Genomic DNA, 10,824 nt, shown 5'->3' with positions numbered 1-10,824 from the left:
GTTATGAGATAAGTTTATAAAAGCTCACGGCTCACTGCGCCCGAGGCATTTCAAGTTGTGCTGCTACACTGCAAGACGGCCTACGAGGATACCAGTACTCCAGGTATCCAGAATATCCTGGAATACCAGAATGTCAGCATGCCAGGATACCAGTATGCCAGGATACCAGTATGCCTTGGCCATGTATACCTGACCATCCACATCCAGCCTGCCCGCCTTGCAGCGGCGGAAATTAGGTATCGTTTACATGCTCCTTTGTTGCCCGTCGCTGGCTTTTATCGCCGCATCCATTATGCAACCTCCAACCTTCTCCAACCTTCTCCAACTTCCCCCAACCTCCAACCTCACCCATCCTCCACTTGCCATGCCACTCCACTGGCCTGTAGATTTGTCAAAATGGCTCCTGGGATGGCCATTTTAAACCGGAAGTTGCCAAACATTTGCTCGCTATTGCATATTTTTTTCTCTCCTTTTTTTTGGTGCGTCCTCTGTTGACTGAGGGGTAATGTCAAAGTTGAAAGTTAAAGGTGGGTAGCCGGAAAAGCGGCACTTTAACGAGCTGCCAACATTCATATGGCGCACCAAATATGTTAAAGGAGCAATGCCAAACATCCCGGCGAAGGAGGAGGAGCAGGAGGAGGAGGAGGAGCAGGAGGAGATGCTGACCCCCATCCCGCGGCGTCATTCTTTCGCGCATGGCGTTGCCCAAACTATGGAATATGGAACTGCGAATGGAGAGCTGATGATGCCGTGGTGCAAATGTATCTCCATCTGTCTGCCCCGGCCAATTCCCCATTTCTCCACCGCTTGTGTGTGTGACTAATATCATTCTGGCATGCCAAACGCATCCGAACACGCAAAGTATCGCAATATGGCAATGCCAAGCGCTCGAGGGGATGGGGCTTCGAGTGGAGTGGAGCACCAGCAGGAGCACCAGGAACATCAGACGAATGAAGACATTAGGCTGAAAATTTACAGGAACGCATGACGAGGCAGCAAATGATACGCTTGCCACAGACAAACGCTCATTAGAGCGCAAACTATATACGTACATGTACAAAAATATGTATGGGTAGGGTTCGGCTGGCGGGGATTGGCATATGGAGGGCCATCCCAGGGGAGGAACTTGCCGCATTCTATTTACCTTTTGGCCGTGATATAGTGGCAGTGGCAGTGGCAGTGGCAACAACTAACGCGCACGTTGGAAATTAATGTTTAAGCTTCACGCAAAGCGCCACACCAGCGAAAGTTTTGCGAGCGGCAGACAAACATTTGATTTAATTATGAGTGGCATTTATAGCTAAGAGCCCAGGCAACAGGATATATCAGGTAGCACACACACACGAACGCACTTTCAAGGTGTTAGTCTGTTGATAATGTAAGCTACAAAAGTTGCCAGCCCACCGAATGCCGAATGCCCTGCCTATGCCAGCAGCTAGAAGCAGGGACCTTCACAAGTATATTAGATAAGTGCGATCTAAGACAACTCTTTGGATTTTAATGATTTAGCTTATAGATGCAAAAAGGGTATCTGCAGTGGTGTGTGTGGGTGTGTATGCCGCGTATCCGTATCTTTAGCTGGAGAGCTGTGCGTTTGCCTATGTGACTGCTTGTCAAACTGACACTGACAGCCTGCCTAAGTGGCAACTTAATTTCTTAATTGTCAACTCAAAACTTTTATCGGGCACCTGCCTGTAACTTATGCTCCCAGTTCCCAGTTCCCTGATCCCTGTTCCCACTTCCCGAGTTCTTAGTTCACAGTTCGCACTGGGAAGTTGCCTGTTTCGTGGGCCAAGAAAACTATCTGAGTTCTTGGCTTGCCGACCGGCTGCGGTTTGGCTTTGAGTGAGTTGCTCCGAGTGCGGAGCGGAGATAGTGGCAAGTGGAGTTCATTTCCACCTTTTTGACAGATAAGGTGATTGAGTGGTGAGGTGGTTGGGGGTTGGGGTTGGGGTTTCTTGCCACCACCCCACCCCAACTCAGCCACCAAACTTACGACTTACGCAGCTGACAAAGTGACACGCGTTGGAGGAAGGTGCAAGGCGGAAAGTTTTTGAGCTAGTGCCATCTGAATAATTTAGGGGGCACTCTTTGGCGTCGTGTATATGTCCCGGCTTTTGGACATGGCTCACTGCCCCTCATCCAGCCATTCCATTCCATTCCAGGCCATCCCAACTTGATCCCGTTCCATGCGCGGAGCGCCTCGTTAATGCCTGTATAATTTAACGCCACTTTAAATTTTAATTGTCTAAATGAAAATGTCGCTGGGTCTGGTCTCCGCCAACGCTGGCGCTGCCTCCATGCCTTGTCATTTCCATAAAGTTTTCCACCAGCTTTGGCCCGATTTGCCGCACTGTGTGGCACTGTGTGGAGTTGCCACGTTTTAATTGCAACCCCTCGACCGGAGGTTGCTGGCAACAATTTGTTACAAATAATTATCATAACCTGATTAACATGAGCTCTGCCGAGTGGGTGAATGGCTGGATGGGTGGTTCTGGGTGGTTCTAGGTGGCTGGGTGGTTCTGGGTGGTTGGGTGGTTCTGGGGCAGAGCTTCGTCCTTCGGCCAGGGTGGTTCATGGGGCAAGTACATGGCAAGTACATGGGCTGGCCAAAGGAAAGGGGTTGTGCCATGTCGCTCGTCTTAATTTGTGAAAGTTTTAAAATGCCGTCGCTGTCTGCTGTCTCTGATTTTTTATGCATGCTGGGAACAATCTCAGCACACACACTCACATGGAGAGCAACTGCTCCGCTTTCCATCTTAATTATGCCAAGTGCCCGCCATAATCATCGCCGGTGTCGTCTCCTTGTCGCTTGTAATTCGGCTGCATAATTAGAGTGGTAAAAATTATAAGAAAGTATTTGCATGTTACGCATGCTCCAGAGTTCAGCAGTTCGGCAGTTCAGCAGTTGAATACCCAAGTATCCTGAATACCCAAGTATTCCAACTTTAACCTGCCAATTGCCACATTGTCTGCATTGACTTTGGCTTAATTGCAGCCAGAGCCACTTCCCCTCCCCTCCCCAGTCAGTCAGTCATTGATGATGGCCTTCTCTTCCGTCGGTTGCTTTTATCAATAACCATAATGCTGCGCGGTGATGGGCACATTTCTGGAGCTGCTGGAGCTGCTGAAGCTGCTGAAGCCACTGAAGCTACTGAAGCTATTGAAGCTACTGAAGCTATTGAAGCTATTGAAGCTTCTGGAGCTTCTCTAACGAGCGCGTAAACGGCGCGTGCAATTTCCCAAAGCCATTAAAAACCGAACTAGAAAGATATGGCCTTATCATCCGGAGGAGAGGGTAGCAGTGGGTAGCAGTGGGTTTGAGTTGAAGAAAGGAGGAAAAAAAATTGGCAACTCGAACATTAAGACGGCGCCAGGTCAGGAAGAAGGAGCGTGAAATTAAATTGAACAACTTCTGACAGCTAATCTGGAATCGAGACTGGAGACTGGAGACTCTACTACTGAATGCCATTTGCCGCTGATCTCTTACAAGCATTAAATTTTAATGGCGCACTCAAAAAGTCTGCCAGCAGTGGAGATTACTCCTTCCTGGCCGTGACTGGCAGAGGAGCAGCCAGGAGCAGGAGCAGCAGCCAGGAGCTGGAGCAGGAGATGGGCTAACTAATGAAGCCAGCTGCTGGTGGTTGCAAAACCGCAGATGCAAATCAGAGCAAAACCGAAAAAGAGCAAAGATTGGAAGTGGAAACGCACTGAGAGGCTGGAGGCTGGAGGTCACTCCGTCTGAGGCAGATCGAACCCATGTCCAAACTAATCCGCTCTTAATTAAAGATTGCCACCACCAAAGTTTGCGCCAGCTCACTCCCATTCTCCTGGTCCTGGTCGTCCTGAGAAAATGTACTTAAAATTTACCATATTAAGTCGTTCGTTGCAGGAGCGAAAACGTTGGCTGGTCAGACGAGGATGGGCCTGCTGCCCAACTCCAGCCCATCTCCAGCCCATCTCCATCCTGGCCAGCCGTCGCTTAACCTCAAGGAATAAATCTTTGACAAAGCTGAGCCGCAAACTTGTTTGTCCAAGCAGTCGCAAAACAAGTTGTCCAACGTTGTGGAGCCCAGCGAAGGTGTTGCCATAATGTTCCTTGAATATGTCTGGCCCAGGATGAGGATGCGGATGCGGATGTGGATGCGGATGTGGGTGTGGATGTGGTTGTGGATGCAGCATTGGCTGCTGGGCACGTGATAAGATCATAATCCCATTTATGTCTTTACTTGCCAGTGAAAACTTTTGTCCCGGCCAAAAACGAAGTGGAGTGAGGTGGAGTGGAGTGGGGTGAAGTGAAGTGGAGCTGGGAGCACCAGGAAAAAGGGGTGGGATTGGGGGTGGGACGCGGCTGTTTATGTTTAAACTGAGGTCAGAGAGCACTAAATCAAGTTGCCAACGTCCAAAAACTTTCCGCCGGCGCATGCAAAGAAGCTGTTAAGCAGCTTAAAACTATTCCTTTTCGAAGGATACGGCTTCAGAGTCCTTCGTCTTCCTTGGCCTTCGTCTTGGGCAATTGTTGATAAGGCCCAGCCAAGCGACAGTTTACATTGGAACAAATTTGAGACTTTTGTTGCGAACTTTTCATCCTTTTCGTGTGCTGGCGGGTGGGTGGTTGCTGCAACTTTTTGTGGACGCAACGTGTGATGAAGATGCTGCCTGCCTGGGGATTGAGATGCTATCGGGGGCAGCCACGTATGGCAAATAGTGGCCGGAACTTGAGGGAAACCCCCGCTTTTGGTTGGAAAGCCAGAGCTGTGCACCAGCTGCAAAAGCAAATGGGAGATGATGGGGTGCAACTACTAGTAGTTCCCATTGAATCAGGTTAGCTGCGCCTGGTTCATGGTTCATGGCTGGAGTGCTGTATCCGAGTAGCCAGCCAAGGTGCAGCTGCCAGCACAAATGAGCCTTAATGCGATTTGCTCCAATGGAGCCGAATTGTGCGGGCCACTTGCCCACCTGCCCACCTTCATATGGAGTCCCGAAGCCAATAAGCCTTGATCAATTTTGGGCGCCGAAAGTTTGTGCTGCAGACAGACATTATCGGTGTAGTCAGATGCATCGTGCAAACTATGCACTGGAAATGCTAGAATTTCATTGGATTTTCCACCTTTTCATGGCTCAATTAAGTGAGGAGTTAGGGAGATGGGCCATAATCTTGGTTTAAAGTTCGGCCAGCTGCTGCGTGTGCTATGCGTCTTGTCAGACGTGAAAAAGATGATTGAATTAACCATTTATGCTCTATTTACGAGCGGACTGGGCGGCAAACAAGACAAACAGCACAAACAGCACAAACAGGACAAACAGCACAAACAGGACATGACAAAGCAGACAGGCAGGACGAGGACGAGGACGTTCGCACACAGATGCGCAGCCAAAGAGAGAGAAATGAATCCTGGCACCCGCATTCTACATGTGACACATTAGCAGGAGCAGCAGCAGGAGCAGGAGCAGGAATGGGTTGAGCAGACGAACACTGTTATCAGCTTGGGCAAAAAGTGTCCTGTGAATGAGAACACACACACACACACACAGACGGACACACACACACATCGCTACATACGAACGGAAGTGGAAATTGTGCGATGTCTGCCTGCAACAGAAGCCAGGACACACAGCATTCAGCATTCCACCGCCGACGACTGTTGGCAATGAGGTTTTGTTTCAATTTCCTTTCGATAGGCCACAGACATCCCGAAAATCGGGTGGCCATCCGAAGGACGAAGTGGGGAAGGACATGGGGGGGGGGACAGGACGCGGGCGTCGACAATTTCATGCATAAATTCATCGTGTGTGTTGGGCTTTATGGTTGACTGAGATTCGAGTGAGATACTTCCTTCCGTTATGTTGTTTGCCCACTGCCAGGACACTCGCTGTCCACTGATGACTTTGCATCTAAAACAATTAAGTTTCGTAGCGAAAAAATCTGCCAACGGCTGGCCGAGAGAATCGGTAAGCGGCCAAAACAATTTACATACTCGACATAACTCTTGGCTTAAATGAGTTTTGCAACAAATTCCGGCAGCACAAAAACGGGGCAAGAAAAAACACAGCAGCAGCAGGAGGAGGAGGAGGAGCAGCAGCTAATCCCTTATGGGCATTTTGTCCTCGTCCTGCAGCCAGGACCTGCCCCAGACCCGCCTCCTGCTGCTGCCACTCAGTCACTCAGCCAGCGAGTCATGCAAATTTCATGCAGCTAGCGGAGGGAAAAAAAAGGCGATACATAAAAAATTGTAAATACATTTCCTGTCGTCTAGTCGCACAAGGCACCAGGCACAAGGCACAGGGCACAAGGCACGACCAGGAGGCCGGACAAAGGACGACGAGGAGCGGCGGAGCAGCCAGGACGACGACAAGTGCGACAAGTGTGTGCCACATAAAAATGCACAGAATTGGACGCTCGGCAGGATTCCAGCAGGCACCAGTCGCTTATCCCAGGCTCACTGATAGTGGACGTCATCCTCATCCGCCAGCACATCCGCACCCACATCCACATCCGCATTCGCATCCGCATCCGCATCCTTATCCGCTTGCGACTGGCGAACAGGCAAAAAACTTTGCTGCCGAATTTAATCCAATAATAAATGGAATATTGCTGACCTCGGGCATTAAATTAAATGTTGTTATCAGTGGAGTGCAGTGAAATTATCAGTGGGCTGCTGGAGACCCCACCCAGTGGCTGTCGGGGTCACCAGCCCAGGATGTGGCAGTGTGCGAGTGAGTTATATGCGCCGAAACTTGATGTTAAATGGCAAGAAGTGGCAAAAAAGCCAACCAGGAGTTGGAGGTGGAGGTGGAGCCGTAGTGAGCCTGGCCAGCAGCAGCAGGAGAAGCAGGAGAAGGAGGAGATCCTGCCCCTCCTATCCTTGCCTCCTTTTTGGCGTGCGTGTGTGGCATGGCACTGTTTGGCCGGATATTAAGCTCGTTTGCATATAATTTGCGTGCCACAGACCGCAACAGAAGCACACACAAACTGGATCTGAATCTCAATCTGGGAAACCGAATCCGAGTGCCGGCCAGGATGCTCTGGATGCTTTTTGTTCGCCTCGCCGCGATAAGAATGCAGCCAGGAGCCGGGAATGGAGCTGGGACACATTAAGAAGTCCAAACCAAACCAAACTGGACCGGCGGAGTAAAGCAATTAAGTTTGCGGTGCCAGGATATCAGCGCAGTGGGGCTATCCTTGCCGCATTTGGTTAGTGCTGTGAGAACTGACACTTTCTGTGGCATATTTATGGACGGTAATGAGAGATGGATTCACTGCCTCTGGCACTGGCACTGGCACTGGCCTGCGATGTGGTTAAATATACATATGCGGATAAAGCCCAACTCCAAGTGCCGCCGGCAGGAGCTGCCTCCACCCAAGTGAACCCACCTCATCTCGGCTGGCAATCAGCCAAAGTCTTGAAACACTTTGGCATAAGTTAAGCTCACACATACATACATACATACATCCTGATGCCTTTTAATCCTTTCAGCGTTTCTGCGTTTCTGCGCCGGGGATGGCTTTGTCTTGGCCGGAAGATGCCTGCTGGGTAGGCGTTGATTATAATTGACTTTGGCTGACTTAAGTGCCAAAATGGAAATACCATGTTGCCTGCGAGGAACGAGGGTGTGAGCGGTTCACATACGTAAATAAAGAAAATACCTTCGAAATCGTTGAGGGGATCCATGGCTATGGTTACCATTTTCCATTTTTCATTTTTCATTTTCCATTTTCCCAATTTTTCCGCTCTCCCACGTTCAATGAAAATGAAAAGACGCACGGCACACATACCTTAAATCAAATCAAATGATGTGCAACAATTTTAATATAATCAGAATGCGAATGCGACCATTCCAAGACGTTGTCCTGGCCACTGGTCAGTCGCCAGCAGCTCGGCCATTGTCATGGGGGCAGCAAATTATGTTAAGTGTTCCGAATCCAATGGCCAACATAACAAAGTAACAAGTCCGGAATCCGGCTCCGGGGGAAAAAAAAGGAAGCGGTATGCTTGCGAAAGACTTATATGAAAGGACTTTGCCATGGAGACGCTGAGACTGCGGGACACACAGGATGCGAGGTGTACACAGGACATGCACAGGGAGCAAGGGTTGCGGGGCGATGATTTGTGTGCGTGAGTCGCAAACAAAAAGCCATTACAAACTTCCAGCTTCCCGGCAAAGTTTCACCACCTGATGCGGGGTATCCTTGAGGTAGCGACAGCACTTCACTCGCCGACGACTCCGCTTTGCAACAGGGTATTCCCGTTTCGATACGCTCGCTATGCCAATTTCTTTTCGCACCTCGCAGGGCAAAGTGCGCGGAACTGACGTTAAAAAGTTGGAACCTCCTGACGTGCCACAAAACCCATATCCCAGCGATCCTCATCAGAATTATCATTACCATCATCAGCAGCAGCAGCAGCAGCATCATCATCAGCATCATGAGCGTCATCATCATCGTCGTAGTGTTTTAACCGGTTTGAGGGAGAGCGCCATCGGAATGATTAAAAAACTTTCGGGTGCCAAAATCTGCATTTAAAATATCATTTGGGGTCAACGGCTCCGTCGCCGCCGACGTCTCTGCCCTGCGGCAGTGTAGCCTCCGCAGTTTCCGGGACATAATTGATCCCCAGCGTCTCGTTTTCCACTGCCACAACATGCAACACACACACACATAGCACACACACACAGCAAACACACACGCGCCTCGCAGAAAAATCAAATTGAAGTCTATAACAAGCGAGTGACCGCCTCATAAAGCAATTAAGTGCATGTGGCTGACCAAGCAGCAACGTGTTGGAATATCCCCAGCAACGCCAGCCAGGATAACTGACCCTCTGCCGAGGACCAGCAGCAGCTCCAGCACCAGCAGCAGCACCAGGACCAGGACGAGGATGAGACTGAGAATGAGGATGAGTTGCTGGATGAGGACGAGGACTGGAGGAATGGCGCTGGAGATGGTGGAGCTGCCGTTGATGCCGCACTCTGCATCATCGGGATGTGGCTGGCCAGTAGTAGTGGACACTCCTCTGGGGGCACTGGCAGTTATCCTGTGTTGGCTGCCGCATGAACCGTGCAACAGAGAAGGATGCGCAGGATGCGGCGCTCTCAAGTAATTCATAGCATTAATTATATTATATGACCCATGCAGCAGGCGAAGTGCCGTGGATCGAGGAGTGGAGGAGTGGAGGAGGATGGGTCCTAGTCATATGCCAATTTGGCTCTCGAAAAATGTCACTTTCTAAACGACCATCCTTGATTTACTAGTTTACTAGTAGATTGACTAGTAGATTTACTATCAGATGCTTATTATACATTTTCTCGATTAGCTGATCTGCGAGTGTTCATTGCTGCTTGATGAACCCGCTTAATTGCACACCTGAGTTTCTTCGCTTGAAAGGTTTCCCTCGATTCCCGAGTTTGAATAACCTTATAGTAGATAAAGCTCTGCCCGCTGACGATTTTGCATAACAATTGGGCGTTCTTAATTTATGCGCAGTCCATGTCGTGCTCCTCTGCTCCCCAGCTTCCCAGCTCCTCTGCTCCTCCGGCAGCAGCAACAACAATGGCCATAATATTAATTGTTTATAAATAAATATGAATATAGCCAGGGGCGCTAAACGCTGCGTTGCAGTTAAACTCGTACATTGTTTGTCCACGGATGGCAGATAAAAGTAATTAACGCCTATTCCGAAATGGCCAGTTGGCCAGCAGGAGGAGGAGGAGGAGCGGGTGGAGGGGTGAGGGGAGTGTCGGCAGGCCATAATTATTATTGACTTATTGGCCACAATGGCATTGAAGAGTGGAGGCCAGCACGAAATCGGCCGAAATCGCGAAAGTATTTGCATAAAATTTGCATTGACAACGGTTGAAAGCAATTGAAACAATAATTTCGTCATTAATGTGCGACAATCCGATCACCTCCGCACCCGCCACTGCTCCACCTGATTCCTCCCCCTGCTCCTCCTGCTGCTCCTGCTGCTCCTGCTCCTCCTGCTCCCCCTGCTCCTCCTGCTCCCCCTGCTCCTCCTGCTGCTCCTGCTGCTCCTGCTCCTCCGTGTGCGAATTGAAAACGTGCTTATCGCCGCGCATCAGCAACGGACGGAGTGGACTCCAGCCGGACTGGATTGGACTCCGTGCTCCGCGGGATTGGAATTGGGAGTGGTGATGGGCGAATGCATTTTTCTGCCATTACCCGCCCACTGCAATTGTTTAACGCGTTTAATTACATTTGTTGGCGGGCACTTAATGTTTTTATAATTAATAGAATCAATATTGATACTGACCCGCTCCATCCACGTCCTCATCCTCAACCTTATCCGATTGCGATGCTGATGATGATGACGATTCCAGCTGTGGTTAATTGTAGATTAAAAATGTAGCCAATGCGGTTGAGGTTCAGGGAAGCGTTAAATGTCTGGTCAAACTATGGGCGTTGGGCAAACAAAGTTGCACCAGTTGCACCAGTGGCACCAGCACACTTTAACCTGGTTAACCCGCAATCCGCATCCGCAATCCACATCCGCAATCCGCAATCCGCCACCAGCAAGCGACTCTTTAAATGTTAAATGTTTATTTGCCGCGACTTGCATTTAATTACATTCGCTTACACATGAGGAGATCCGTAAGCATGCATGCGAAATGCACGACCAGCTACTCCTCCTCCTCCTCGTCATCCTCATCCACATCCTCATCCACATCCTCCTGCTCCTGCTGCTCGTCATCCTCCCATCCACATCCACATCCTGCTGGGGATGCGGAAATCGCGCCCAAGGACGCTTTAGAATGCAGGCAGCGTAAAAGATTAGCCCGATTAGTTCAAAGGGTTCACGGAGAGCC

The sequence above is a fragment of the Drosophila teissieri genome, chromosome X (assembly GCF_016746235.2).
Source record: "Drosophila teissieri strain GT53w chromosome X, Prin_Dtei_1.1, whole genome shotgun sequence".
In the NCBI taxonomy this organism is placed as follows: Eukaryota; Metazoa; Arthropoda; class Insecta; order Diptera; family Drosophilidae; genus Drosophila; species Drosophila teissieri.
This window is presented reverse-complemented; position numbering follows the sequence as displayed.